The following is a 15202-nucleotide window of genomic DNA, read 5'->3' on the forward strand; positions in this document are numbered from 1 at the left end:
GGGATCCAGGTAAAACCCTATGCATGCCATTGGCACCCAAGAGTTCCTCAGTCACATACAGGTTTCATAGTAGCAGCCATGTTAGTCTGTATGTGACTGAAAGAAAAGGAGTACTTGTGGCACCTTAGAGACTAACAAAATTATTAGAGCATAAGCTTTCGTGAGCTACAGCTCACTTCATCGGATGCATCCGATGCTCTATGCTCTAATAAATTTGTTAGTCTCTAAGGTGCCACAAGTACTCCTTTTCTTTCAGTCACATACAGTAGCACATATAGGTCTCTACTGTGCTAAATTCTGTACAAACGCATATCCTGCCCCAAGGAATTTACAATCTAAGTGGGAGATTTTTAACAGTGTATCTAAAAATCTTTCACTGAAAGTCAAAACCCTACCTGCCCTTTGTAACTCCCCCTCCCCCATCATAGGTGAGACACAAATTCTATTCAGATTCTTATGCCATGTCCAACGCTGTTGTGGTATCTGAACAATAAGTGATGTGAGAAAGGAAGATGATTAGGCTAGTTTGATAGGTTGGGATCCATCTAGTTTGATAGGTTGAGGCACAGTGAGATAAATTGACTTGCCAAAAGTCACACAGGTAGAGCCAAAGATTTAAACAGAGATCTCCTGAGTTCCAGCTCAGTGCTTAGCCACAAGACCACATCTTTCCTTGCCAAAGCTATAAATGCCTGGTTGAAAAGATTACATTCTTCTTTGCTAATACATGTTAGCATAATTTATCTTGACTGATGTTCTTTATAAGTTTGTATGAGTGCATATGAGGCAGTAGTACTTCATTGCTCATTCAAGAGTCAGCAGTGAAAGGAAAGCTGACAGAGGCAATGGGATCCTGGTAGTGTGGGCCATGTATAGCTTCCTAATTTTCTGCTGAATTAGTTAATATTTGTAAAGTGCTTTGGAGACAAAATGTTTCAAGTATTATTACCACCACTATTGTAGAGAGACGGGTCCAGAGCTGCCTGCTCACCCCATTATTCATAGGGGCATTCTGTGGGGGAAATATGTTTGCAAACCCCCCATAGCTGCTCTCTGTTGAACTGCTTTTGTTGCTTTACCTGAGAAAGAGGTATTGATTAGGGGAGAAGCCAGGCAGGCCTTGCATTTAAAATTGCTCCAGCAAAGGTGCTGTCATTTAAAAAAATCTTTAATACACTCTCTCCATATTTATTTCCTGGCTCTGAGTCAGAATCCTTGGGCTATCTTCTTAGCTATGCCACAGATTTGCAGTGCAACCTTGGGCAAGTCACTTAGGGTAATATTTATAAGAGTTGCTGCCTAAATTAGTCATCTAAATCTATACTTAAGCACCAGAATAAAAGTATCCTGGTTTTCAGAATTACTCATAACCCACAATCACTGGCAGAAGCCAATGGAAGCTGCAGGTACTCGGCATGTCTGATAATTGGGGGCCTGAATAAACATTTGGGTACCTAACTTTAAGAACCCATGTTTGAAATTTTTAGGTTTGACTTTATGTGCCCTAGTTTCCCCATTTGTAAACTGCAAGATTGTAACCCTTTCTCGCTTTTGGAAAGTGCTGAAAGATCTATGGATACAAAGAGCAACCTGGTAGAAGCGTTAATTGCTTGTTATTATTGTGAACATTTATGTTAGCTTTGGCAACAAATGAGGTTTGAGAAGATTGTCTTGAGGTGATTACCTGAGATATCCTTTGTGTGACAAATGTGAGAATTCATTGGGCCTGATATTCGGTTTCCAAACATTTAATGTTTACCACACCCTTAGGAGAAATTCAGATAGCATGAAACTTAGCATGTTCACCAGTTCAGGAGCAGCATGAAAAGGTTTCACACACCTCCCACCCACTCGAAAAAAAAAAAAAAAAAGAGTGCCAGATAATTAGCTTGAATTGGCATGGAATATTGGCTCAAAAAGTGTGGTGGGGTTTTTTTTTCCCCAAAAGCTCTGAATGGTATTACGTGCATCCTGCCACAAAATGACATGCTGTGTCATGCATTTTTAACTAATATTTTACTGAGTCTGAATGAGTGTCATAAATTTTTACCACCTCTTAGCACTTCATATTGAAGTGTAGAGATTATTATGGCAGTTACTAAAACTGAACCTTCTGCTCTTTTAAAAGGAGTGCTTTTAATTAAGAAGAGAAACTGTCATTGCCCCTTGTTCCCCTTTCAGTGAGTAAGGGCTGTTTCTCCAGTGAAAGGAGGTGCATACCCAATGCTCTCCTTTGCATGCAATGACCACGGGGGCAGAGAGGTATGGGAGAGTGGAAGGAGCTGTGACTCCACCCTCTATGCACCCACCACATGGCTAGGTGCATAGGGAAGAGTAAACTGGTGCATGAAAAGAGAAGAAGTAATTTACTGCCCTGCCCCATCCAGAGCAGGGGAGGAATGATCACTCTCTGAGCCACAATTTGTTCTCTGCTCCTGGGATGATGCAGCTATGCACCGATCTTTACTCGCAGCACATTGTGAAGTTACAAACCAACCCAAAACATACATCATTTTCAATTGTAGAACTTCATGGCAAAAATATGACCACTGTGAATTCTGGCCCTTTGCCACTCATTACAGAGATCTCCATGTAGAGGAGATTAATATGTTGTGAGCTTTTGAACAGCTGCCCATTTCTACCCCAGAGGTGGCAACACCTCTGTGGAGTGAGTCCTGTTTGTATAGAGCCCTGTGCTCCCTTCCACTTATGCAATTAGACTGCAGCGAGAAACTGCAGATCCCAGCTGCTGGGTGTCAAAGTTGGGATTGCCTGCTCCACAGCATGCTACCCCTTCCTGCTGTGGATGCCCCACAGGGAGGAGCAGTTGCGGCCTGCTGGGAGTTAGCCATAATCCAGCCTATGCTCTGTTTGAAACCCATGGGGCAAACCAGCACAACTAATGCTGACTGAGCCAGCATTAATATGCAGGGGTTCCCATTATGCAGTGTAAATTTCCATCATACCTCAAGGGTAGTTGAACCATAGCAGCTGGGGGAGCCAGCTATGCTGCCAAGGAACTAATGGGGGTATAAAGACAGGGTCTCAGCCCAGATGACCCAAGTCTTCAGTGGCTCCCCAAAAATCTACACAGATCTCATAGGAAGAGCCAGTATTGGAGGTTCAACCTCCTGTCATTTCTTATCAGAAGAATAATGAAAAGCAAATAATAGCAAAGTATTATTTATTATTTGTTTGTCAGTAACACCATGGGGCCCCAATTGGGAACACGGCCTCATTAGGCTAGGCACCATAAATATAAATAGTAATTAAAAGAGAGTGCCTGCCCTAAAGAGTTTACAATCTAAACATTTAGCAAATAACTAAGAAAAAAATAACACACTTATAATAAAGATTTTTGAAACTCTTGGGACTTGCAAGTGTTTCCATGAACATGACCCCATGAATAACAGCAAATTGAGTGAGAATGATTTGGTTACAAATATACAGGTTCATCCTTAAAAAGAAAAGGAGTACTTGTGGCACCTTAGAGACTAACAAATTTATTAGAGCATAAGCTTTCGTGAGCTACAGCTCACTTCATCGGATGTAGCTCACGAAAGCTTATGCTCTAATAAATTTGTTAGTCTCTAAGGTGCCACAAGTACTCCTTTTCTTTTTGCGAATACAGACTAACACGGCTGCTACTCTGAAACAGGTTCATCCTTGTTCCTTATTTGACCAACTTCACATGTTAGAATTTAATCCTGCGAGTGCTGAGCATTCACACCCCATTTCCACAAAACACTTAAGCATGCACGTTTAAAGGAGGCCAGCATGGACAGCAGCACCTTTCCCTACTAAGGCCTCGCTCACTATTCGCAACACTGCAGGAAATGTAGATTTTTTGTTTGGTGCAGAAACCCTCATTCCTAACCATGTATTTATAAATTAGTTAGTCTCTAAGGTACCACAAGTACTCCTTTTCTTTTTTCATGTATTTATAAGTTTTTAACTGGAAATGGGAGAGGTATCTGTTACATATTTAACTTTTATCTATAGGTCCATGAAACTATTATATATGGAATATTAAGGCCTTTAGTCACAAAAACACTTAAACACATACTTAAATCCATCCCTATTCAATAAAGCTCTTAAGGTCATGCTTAAATTTAAGCACTGCTACTAATTGTAGTTACAGACCTAACTTTCATGTGACACTGGGACAACATATATCTGCATCTATATTTTAGTTATACCCATGTGTATATATTCACAAACAAGGTACATATTGATACACGGAAGAGTCAGTGGCCTAATTTTAAGTAAGATGATAGGCTCGCAAAGCAACTGACAACAAAAAAAAGAAAATCCTGTGAGAACAGTAGACATAACCAAAGTATAATTCAGTGAGTGCAAGGTCTCAGAAGAAATGGATTAGCATTAATTACTCTGTTCAGGCTGGATCAGGTTTAGTATGAGATGGATCAATAATTGAAGTTTATTAGGAATCTTTGTGATTGTTCCTTTTGTTTGGCAGGTTCAGCTACTGCTCCTAAATATGGTCAGGAAAGGAATCCTGATTGCCTTGAAGTTGCTTCAGAAAGAATAAATCAATCTTTCCATTTCCATCCTGTTCCTTGCATTTTTGAGCTGATCACAGAAAGGTTTCTGTATAAATGTTTCCTGAAATACCTTTCCCAGCCAAAATAAAGACATTTCTAATCCAGTTACTTACTTATCTTGCATTACTCTAATTTATTTATTTTTGTTAGGACATTCTGGAACTGGAAGTAGAGGTTTAGGGGTAATATGTAGAGCTCTGCCTTGTTGTAAAGTTGTCTAATATTATGATATCCTCTTTGTAGAAAAAAAGTGCTTATAATCCCTAGCTCCAGGCACCAGCTTTCCAAGCAGGTGCTTGGGGCGGCATTTAGAATGGGGCGGCAGTCTGTGTCCCACGGTGGCAATTCGGTGGCAGCTCCACTGCTCTACCCACCGTGGCAGCTTTTGGCAGCAGCTCCACCACTATTGTGGCGGTGGCAATTTTGTGGCAACTGCTTTGGGTGGCAAAATTGGTAGAGCAGCCCCTGCTTATAATACACTCAAATATGTATACCCAATTGAGTTTCCCAAAGCATCACATTTTCCAAGCAAAATTTTTTGGGATTTACCACTGGCAATATGAGAATTAAACAACATTTTTATGCCTAATTATATTGTATCATAGATGCAATTCAGCCATTAAAGATAGGTAGTTAAAAGATTTGTACTAAATATAGAGGAGTGAGCCACTGGTTACATCTTCTTTCATAACCATGAAGCATAGTTATTATTATTACTAGAATGTGTTGAAGGTGTGGTATTTGGGAACTATACAGGAGTCAAGAGCTTGTTATCTGTGATGCTTTAAGGTTTTATAAAGAGTGTGACTAGGTTATTTTCAGAATATTTGTTTTCCCCCTGGAATATCTTTTGTCAAGTAAGTTGTTGTTGTTGTGACTGATTATTATTATTACTAGTATTATATAACCAACTAGAGCAACCCACATCAACAGCCCATTGTGTCAGCACTGTTCAAACACTTAGTAAGAGACAGTCTCTGCCCTGAAGAGCTTACATTCCAAATAGACAAGAAGAAAGCCTGAAGGTGGGAGAATAGACCATGCAAGGATAGAAGGTGGGAAGATAGACCATACAAGTAGAATATTGGGAAGGAGACACAGAGAGATGAAGGACAAGATTTTTAGTTGTTTAGATGCATAACCCCCATTGAAATCAATGGGAGTTAGGCATGTAAATACCTTTAAAAATCTTCCCCAAAGTGACACAGGACATCTAACAGAGACTCAAGGATTGATCCCAGATCTTCTGAGTTCCAGTCCAGTCCTTTGAGCATAAGACCTTCTTTTCTTTGTCCCTCCCAACCCACCGGCTTTTCTCTTCTGAAGTTCCTGCTCATATTACACTTGTTGGTATAACAGTTGCAGTGATTGTTGTACTGATCCAGCTGAAGTACTATAGCTGTTGTGACAGAATGATCAAGTGGGAGCATCCCTGTTAGTGAAAAGCCTTTCCTCCATGGGAAAAAGGGTGATAAGAAGACAGGACAGCCTGTAAAGTGGGCAATGCCAACCAGGGAGTGAGTGTCTACAAGGAATGGATGACTGTGTACTTCAGTATATTGTCATTGTAACTTCTGCATGTATGACTCACATGGAGACCATCAGTGGATTTTAAAGCCGGCCTCCCTTGATGTAACTTCTAAAAGAGGACAGCTGCAGAAGCATTGGCTGCTCTTCTCTGTGTTGAATTTCTTAAAGAGGGCACCTCAGGCCCTGCTGATACAGGAAGGTACAATGTGCACTCCCTGCACTAAGGGAAGGTGAATTTGGCCCATGGGAAACTGTTTAAAATTTTATTTAGAACAGATTCAGTTATCATGGTTTAATATACAACGAAATGGGGCCTTAGGCTACCTAAGCAGTTTGGACAGACACTAACTTGGCAGCCTAAATACAACCTACTACCATCTGGAAAATAAACCCTTCAGCCTTTCCCTGAAATGAGAGGCTGAAAATACAGCAGAAAATTAGGCTCAGAATTCCATAAGAAATAAGATTTCTTGTGAGATATCCAGCAACCCCTCATTTTGGCAAGGTTAGAAATATTGTAGGAATGGCCATGCTCAGAGTATTTTGTCTGAAACCAACGAGGAATCTGGTGGCACCTTAAAGACTAACAGATTTATCTGGGCATAAGCTTTTGTGGGTAAAAAACTCACTTCTTCAGAAGCATGGAGTGAAAATTACAGATACAGGCATAGATATACTGGTACATGAAGAGAAGGGAGTTACCTTACAAGTGGAGAACCAGCGTTGACAAGAATAAGGTAACTCCCTTCTCTTCATGTGCCAGTATATTTATGTCTATATCTGTAATTTTCACTCCATGGTTCTGAAGAAGTGGGGTTTTTACCCATGAAAACTTATGCCCAAATAAATCTGTTAGTCTTTAACAGTGGTTCCCAAACAGGGGTTCACAAACCCCTGGGAGTTCGCAGAACGTTACAGGGGGTTCACCAGAAAAATTTCACTAATGGCGGCCAGAGGACCCTGGGCATTGGAGGCAGCAGGTGGGACCCGGTTGCAGGGCAGACAGCCTGAGCCCTAGGGAGAGCGGGGTAGGGCAGTTGGGGCTGGCAGCTCAAGCCCTGCCTCCGTGATCGGGGGAGCCGGCTGCCCAAACCTCAGCACTCTGCGTGGGGCTGGCAGCCCAAGCCCCAGGGAAAGCGGGGCCAGGCAGTTGGGGCTGGCAGTCAGCAGGACATGCAGCCCAAGCTCAGTGGAGCTCAGTTGACCGGGGCGGTCAATGGGATCCAGCACACAGAGTGCGGAGGAAATTTAAACTTAAATCCCTGGAAATATTCATTTTTAGGAGGGGGTTCACGAAACTTCACAAGTTAGTGAAAGGGGTTCGTGGACTGTTAAAGTTTGGGAACCACTGGTCTTTAAGGTGCCACCAGACTCCTCATTGTTTTTGTGGATACAGACTAACACGGCTACCCCCTGATACTTGTTTGAAATCAGAATGTACACGGGCACATGACAGATGACAAAAAAAAAGCTAGCCAAACTTTTTGGAACTTCAAAAGGACTCATTTCAGGCACTGGCAAGGTTTCCGGACAGTTCATAATCTGAGCAAATTTTTTCCAGTCTCTTTTGATAAGCTTCTTACCTGACTCAGTAGAAATACTACAGGGCCAAGGCCTCAGTTTATGTAAATCTGAATAACTAAATTGGTTCAAACAACTCTGCCCCTAGTTTGCATCCTTGGTGTTCTCCACAACTAACATTCTTCCCTGCTGAAAATTGGCCATTAAGCCCTATTCTTTGTTTTCTACCTTGAATTCAAAACACACCTTTACTTCTTGCTCCATGCCTATTTATTTCCTTAATTCCCTCTTAGGAGGGATTCTTTCAAAGACTTTTAGAACTTGCAAAAAAATTATATCAACGAATTGTCTTTGTCCCCTCTTGTTTGACTTCCTCCAAGAGTCCTATTAGATTGGGGAGGCACAATTTTCCTTTACCGATTCAGTGCTGATTTATCCCTGCCATAGCATATTAAGCGATATGTTTTATAATTCTGTCATTTCAACTAATTTACTTGGCAGTAACGTTCACTGCTCTGTAAATCCCAGGATCATCCACAGAACCTTTATTAAAGATACTTATAACATTGGATACCTTCCAGCCCTCTGGTATAGTAGGTGATTTTAATGCTAAATTACATATTTTTGTAAGCAGCTCAGTCACTCCATTCTTATGCTTCTTCAGGAACATTGGATGAACGCCATTTAGTCCTGCTTTTAGACAATAAAAAACATTCTGTCAGGCTGTGCCTTCACTAGAGTTTTAGCCCAGCTAGCCAGAATCATATATTAGGGGTGGGGAAGAATGCTAGACACAACAAACTGTATTAGCTAGACTATTTCTTGCTAGTTGAGTTTACCAGAACTATGAATGGGTCTAGTATGGGCCTCTTTTGTTTATTTGCCCAATTCACACCTATATAATTTAGCCAGGGACTACCACTTTTCAGCACGAACTGTTTCAGCTAGCATGGTTGAACCTGTAGCATAGATAGCTGTAGTGACCTTATTCCTTTTCTTCTTCACTGGTCAGACTCTTACGATGGGCATAAGGAAAGCTTATGAAGTCCCAGTCTCAAGTCCTCCTCCTCATCTGCACGTCCCTCTAGCTGTTCCAAGTGCAACATTTTAAAGATTTTATCCCATAAGCAGAACTTTCAGAATCATTTCTGAAAGCATTTTTGTTTGCCACAGGTCTAAAGATGCCTTCAGTAATCTGGCAAATGGCAAATAGAACTCTTGGGCATACTCCCTTGATATTTCCACTGCTTTGAAAGAAAAAGGCAAATTGACTGCCAGACGAGAGTTCTCCAGTACATAAAACCTTGTCAGCAAAGCCACAGAAACTTTGCACAATGCCTTTATCTTTCCTCTCTTTGACTATGGTGATATAATGGGGACACTGCGTTCAAACAGCGATTTGCTGGAAAAACTGCAAACACTCCAAATATTAAACCTAGAACAATTGCATTCAAGCTAATGAAAGCTGGGACTGTTAGAGGTGATGCTCTCCATCTTCAAGACGAGGGTGTATTATAGAACCTGTCATTCTTCAGTACTCCTTGCTGCCAATCTACTGTATGGAGTAGCACTAACAATACCCACTGCCTTGCAAACTGCAGGGTTTGTGTCACAAAAGGGCAACAGGCTGACAAATAGGGTGCGGGGTAGAGAGAGTGAAAGCACATGATGCCACTTGAACAGGGACTCTCTGTCTTGGGGAGCTGATAACCACTTTAACAGTCTGTATCCAGAAAAACAACGAGGAGTCTGGTGGCACCTTAAAGACTAACCGATTTATTTGGGCATAAGCTTCCGTGGGTAAAAAACCAATCTGAAGAAGTGGGGTTTTTACCCACGCAAACTTATGCCCAAATAAATCGGTTAGTCTTTAAGGTGCCACCGGACTGCTCGTCACTTTAACAGCACGTCCTTAGAAAAGGACAGTTGACACTTTGATGACTGTAGCCCTGGCTAAAAAGATAAACTGGCACTGGTGCCTTTGTCTATCTATTGTCAAACTATTTTGCAACACTTATACAAACCATTTAACCACCTGTCTCTCTTCATATCGCTAACAGAAATTGTCCAGACACATAGATTGTCTCTTTCCAAAATTCCTTCTGTAAGAACTGCATCATTGTATAAGTTGCTTTTTATGTGGAAAAGTGGAGAAAACAAATCCACGTATAACAGGAACCATTATATATAACAGAACTGTAATAGTTACAGATATTTCTGGGGCTTCAGAATCTATAAAAAATTAACTTACTGGCTTAACGCTTGATTTTACAGTGTAAAGGTGTCCGGTGTCGGGTGTCCGAGTTCAGGGGGGTATCAACTACAACACACTGTTCAACACATCATTAATCTCCCAGAGAAACTCCATCTGCAAAGCACACCCCACACAGAGCACACACACAGAACAAACAATGGCAGATCTGTGCTGATATTTGGTGGTGTTATATTAGAAAACTGTAGGACCAGATCATGTAAAATTGAGCAGTCTCACTTTTGTTTAGATAATGATGGTTTAAACGATACTATGTGGTAAGATGCAGCATAATTCAATTCATATTCAGAAGTATGCTGCAAGTATCTCTGAACTTAAGGAGATACATTTATTTTTGTTTCATGTATCAGTGTGGCTACTAAGACTTTCACTTGCTTCAAGGGGCACTGGATTTGGACCTAAGTTAGTTATTTGGGCAAAATTTTAGAAAGTGCTAAAGTGACTTAGGATCCAAAGTTCCATTTTCAAAAGTGATTCAGGCACTCTGCTCCAGTTTTTTTAAAGGTATTTAAGCATTGCTGTGTTAAGTGTTGCAACACCTAACTGATTTAGGAACTGACATCTCATTTTCAAAAGGGATTTAGATACATTTTAACTCTAAATGCCATTGACAGACAATGGGCTCTAGACTTCTAGGTGCCTAAATCCCATTTGAAAATTATATTTAGACTCCTAAATCAGTTAGGTGTTGCAACACTGAGCTCAGTGACACCTAAATATCTTGAAAAATATGGGCCTTTGGCCCAAAAACTCAAAGGTTTTTAGGCTGCTAACTTCCACTGATTTCAATGGAAGTTAGGAGCCTAAATACCTTCAAGGACCTGGGCATAAGTGCCAGATAACTTTTTGAAATAGGACTTAGGTGCTTTTGAAAAGTTTACTGTTATTATAAAATTAAGACAGATTTAGAAATTGGATGGCTGGTAAGGCTTGTATTGTGTCTGGCAGGCAGCAACAGTTAGCACCATTTTAGCTTCCCAAAATGATAGTTTCTAAAGATATACTGAAGTATGCTATAGCAAAGTTCCCATTTGATGGGCACCCACAGAAGCAAGAGGTCTTTTCACAGAGTCCTCCATCTGCTCCCTCTCTGCAGGAACCCTGGGGAGCCCTGCATAGTCTCTCTCAGGTCTGTCATCAGCCCTGCCTTGAAACTGGTTCAGCAGCCCGAAGTAATTCAAAATAGTCCCATTCCACAAACACTAGGTCCACCACAGTAATCCCAAAGTTCAGAGCCTCTCCAAAGTTCTTATCATCCATGAAGACCTTATTCTGCTCAGCAGAAGTCTAGCCTCTAGCTCAGGCTTCCATCCTCAATCCACATGCTCTCTGTTCTGAGAGGGAAGATGGCATAGATACCACCTTACTTCTGAAAGCTTCCCCAGATTGGCTGGGAGAGAGGGAAGCCCTGCCCCACCATACACTACAAAGCTCCTGATACCAGCATCTCCCCATCCTACTGCTAATTCCTGGGACTATCTCTTTGTTTCTGGCTTTTGCTAGTTTGTAAGCCTGTGTTCACAGCAACATCCCTGGAAAGGTGACTTCTGGCCCTTAGGCTTAAAGGGCCAGTACACTCCATAACTCATACCAATGATTTTTGAGTTTCTGTGAAGGGCATTCTACAGAAAATATAGCCACTTTTAGTGCAGATAAAGCACAATAGGTATTTCTTTTTGTTTTTTAAACTGAAAAAGCACTTTAAGCTCCAAAGGAAATACCATAGCATACTGCTTTGTTTGCTCTTACCACAAACACTGAAAACAGTGGCACCCTGAATGCATAAGTTTGCTAAAGGTATGTCTACACTGCAATAAAATACCTGTGGTTGGCCTGGGTTAGCTGACTTGGGCTCACAGGAATCAGGCTGCAGGGCTATAAAATTGCAATGGAGGTGTTCAGGCTCAGACTGGAGCCAAGGTACTGGGATCCTGAAAGCGGGGAGGGTCCTAGAGCCCAGGCTCTAACCTGTTCTCAGATGTTCACACTACAGTTTTACAGCCCCTCAGTCCAAGCTCCACAAGCCCAAGTCAGCTGACCAGGCCAGCTGTGGCTGTTTTATTGCAGTGTAGACTTTCCCTAAGGGTCAGAGTCAGGGCCAGCTCTAGGCACCAGCAAAACAATCAGGTACTTAGGGTGGCACATTTCTAGGGATGGCATTCTGGCGCCAGTCATGCCGCCCCTAGAAATGTGCCCCCGCCGCCCCAATTCACCTCCGCTCTGCCTCTGCCTGCTCCCCTGAGCGCACCGCCACCGCTCTGCTTCTCCCCCCTCCCTCCCAGGCTTGCCGCACGCCAAACAGCTGTTTGGCACATGGCAAGCCTGGGAGGGAGGCAGGAGAAGCCGAGCGGCGGTGCACTCGGGGGAGGCGGCGGTCGTGGAGCAGAGGTGAGCTGGGGTGGGAGCAGTTCCTCTCCCCCCCCGGTTACTTCCTGTGCTCCCACTGCCCCCCACTCACCTCCGCTCCACCACCGCTACCTCTCAGGGGAGCAGGTGGAGCAGAAATGAGCTAGGGCAGGGGGCTGCAGGGGGGAGCCGCAGGAAGCCATGCGGGGGGGGGGGGCGGAAATGCGGCATGCCTGGGGCAGGAGGTGGGCCGGGGATTTGGGGAAAGGGTTGGGAAGGGGTGGAGTTGGGGCAGAGCCGGGAACGGGGCGGGGGGGGGGGTGGGCGCACGAAAAAAAAGTAGGGGCTGCCAAAAATTTTTTTGCTTGGGGCAGCAAAAATCCTAGAGCTGGCCCCGGTCAGAGTTCTAGTTATACATGTGCAAATATTTTATTAAAGCAGAGAGCTTTAATTAAAGGCTCTAACAGAAGGGCCACATAGCTCAGCATCATGGTGGGTTAATGATGAGGCAAGGAATCCTTTCAATCTTGCTAGACCAACAGCAGCTGTTAGGATATAGATATTCAGGTAAAGGCCTATACTCTAAAAGTTTAGGTGTATTCTTATCACTTGGCTAGTTCTAGAGGTATAAAAGAAAGAATCAAAATCACTGTCTGCCGGTGTAAGGTCCTTCTCTTACTGTGACAGTCTGAGGCCCTGTTCCTAGGCCAAGGCCTTTGGCTAAGCAGCAGAGGCAGCCGTAAGCTGGGAAGCGACCGGTCACATCCTCACATTCCAACCTAGTCACAGTGAAAGAAGGTGCTAGTGGGCCGTTAGGAATACAGTCCTGTCCTGATAATGCCGACCGCCTCCAGAGAAAGGGAAGTGCCTAGAAGATGTGAAAGGAAACTTAGTTTGGTAGCATCCTGTCTGGCAAGAACTCACTTATCAATAGCTGGGATGTGAAATCCCCATTTCTGTGTTGTTCTATCACTGTACTCCCCATTTCCCCATTGTTTGTCTGTATAATCTCTGTCTGGTTCTGTGATTGTTCCTGTCTGCTGTATAATTAATTTTGCTGGGTGTAAACTAATTAAGGTGGTGGGATATAATTGGTTACATAATCATGTTACAATATGTTAGGATTGGTTAGTTAAATTTCAGGAAAATGATTGGTTAAGGTATAGCTAAGCAGAACTCAAGTTTTACTATATAGTCTGCAGTCAATCAGGAAGGAGTTGGAAATGGGATCAGGGAATGGGGGTGGGAAAACTGGAATCATGTTTTGCTCAAGGGGGAATGGGAACAGGGACACAGGTGTAAGGCTCTGTGGTGTCAGAGCTGGGAAGGGGGTCACTAAGGAAGGAAACTGGAATCATGCTTGCTGGAAGTTCACCCCAATAAACATTGAATTGTTTGCACCTTTGGACTTCGGGTATTGTTGCTCTCTGTTCATGCGAGAAGGACCAGGGAAGTAAGTGGGTGAAGGAATAAGCCCCCTAACATCTTGGTGCCATGACTCGGATGTATCACATTGGATAGGCAAGCACCAGCCTGTAAGCCCCCCCCCCCCCCGCCCAACAGTCCATGCAGCTGCTTGGAGGGAGTATCGCAAACTCTCGTGATGGTAGTTGCAGGTTCTGGCAAGCCAGGGTAAAGGATTTTTTGGATAAATGGATTAGGAAGAACCAGGGCCCATACCAGGTGCAGGGGTCAACCTGGGATGAGATTAAAAAGGAAATGGAGGAAGTGTTAGGGGATCTAGAGGGATGGGGGATTGCTGAGGGGCCCACCCTCCTTGGTATATGGGTAGTGGAAGAAGGTCCCTGCCCATGGGGAGTGAATGCCTTTCAGGGAAAGGAGGCACTTCAGTCCGTTTGTGAGAGGTTTGAAGTAAGGGCAGCATTATGGGAAGCTGCCAGTAATCTTTCAAGTTTGGTGCTGCTTCAGCAAGGGCTGCTGAAGGGTTGTAAATTAGTTAGGGGTAGTTAAAGATGATTTGGCATAACAGGGTTTAAAATCAAAAGCAGAGTTAACAGACTACCTTTAGAGACTGGAGTTAGGATGGGGGAGTGGAGAGAAAGAAAGGAAGGAAAAAAAAAGTTTCAAAGTGCAAAATGGCAGGGTTTGCAGGAGCACGTAACAACCCCCCACTCTTCTCCCAGAGCCAGAATGAGAACCTGGGGATAAGAGTTCCCAACTGTTTCAACCCAGGGAGCCTACTCTTGGCTCAGAGCTAACCATGTCCTTTTCTTTTTTTCTTTCTTCTTTTTCTCAGTTTACTTAATTTGCTGCTGGTAGCCTATACTTTAAACTGACCTGACAAGCTTAATTGGTTTCTTTCCACCTCTTCCCCCTGCCTTTCCACACTTTTGTTTTTCTGAAGTTTTAATAAAGGGTACTTTGGATACTTATGTGAGATGTTTTTGGTTATTTTGGACAAACTATGATGGAGGTCTGCTGTATTCCACTGGAATTTTTGGAGTAAAAGATCCTTGGGCATTCATGGAGACAAATGTTTTACTGCCTCTTTGAACAGTCTCAAGGTAAAGACAGCACAGGTTAAGGCAGCTATATGGCAATAATTGTATTTGGCTAAGTTGTTACAGACAAATTGCACTACCTTAGAGAACTAAATGTAGGAGTAAGTGATTTAAAGAAGTGAGTGAAAAGTTACAAATAGCTTTTGCAAAAATTGATGATACAGGGTTTGCAGGAAAGTAAACATTTGGGAGTTGTGGAAATGGTAAAAGATAACTGTTGTGAAGTCGTTAAAAGAATAACAGTTGTGGTATTACAAGAAGGAAGTTTTTGTTTAATGATAAAACCCAGTTATATAAATGTAACTGTATGTGCAACTCTGTGCAGTCACATTGGATAGAAGCTTGGTAATTAAATTATCCAAGGGGGTCAGGTAGAATGGCTACTACTACCACTATGCTTCTGTCCCCAGAAGCCTTTACAGCTATTCTGAGGGAAAATGGGCCGT

General features: G+C 42.8%; 1 long non-coding RNA gene across 1 annotated transcript; it reads left to right on the top strand.

Moving 5' to 3' along the window:
• Nucleotides 1-513: 513 nt before the first annotated feature.
• Nucleotides 514-7187, top strand: LOC122457658. The gene is made up of 3 exons (XR_006277311.1): nt 514-524; nt 1401-1406; nt 6962-7187. It is a non-coding gene; the product is annotated as an uncharacterized LOC122457658 (long non-coding RNA).
• The last annotated feature ends 8015 nt before the right edge of the window (nt 7188-15202 follow it).

The sequence above is a fragment of the Dermochelys coriacea genome, chromosome 1 (genome assembly GCF_009764565.3).
Source record: "Dermochelys coriacea isolate rDerCor1 chromosome 1, rDerCor1.pri.v4, whole genome shotgun sequence".
Classification (NCBI taxonomy): domain Eukaryota; kingdom Metazoa; phylum Chordata; order Testudines; family Dermochelyidae; genus Dermochelys; species Dermochelys coriacea.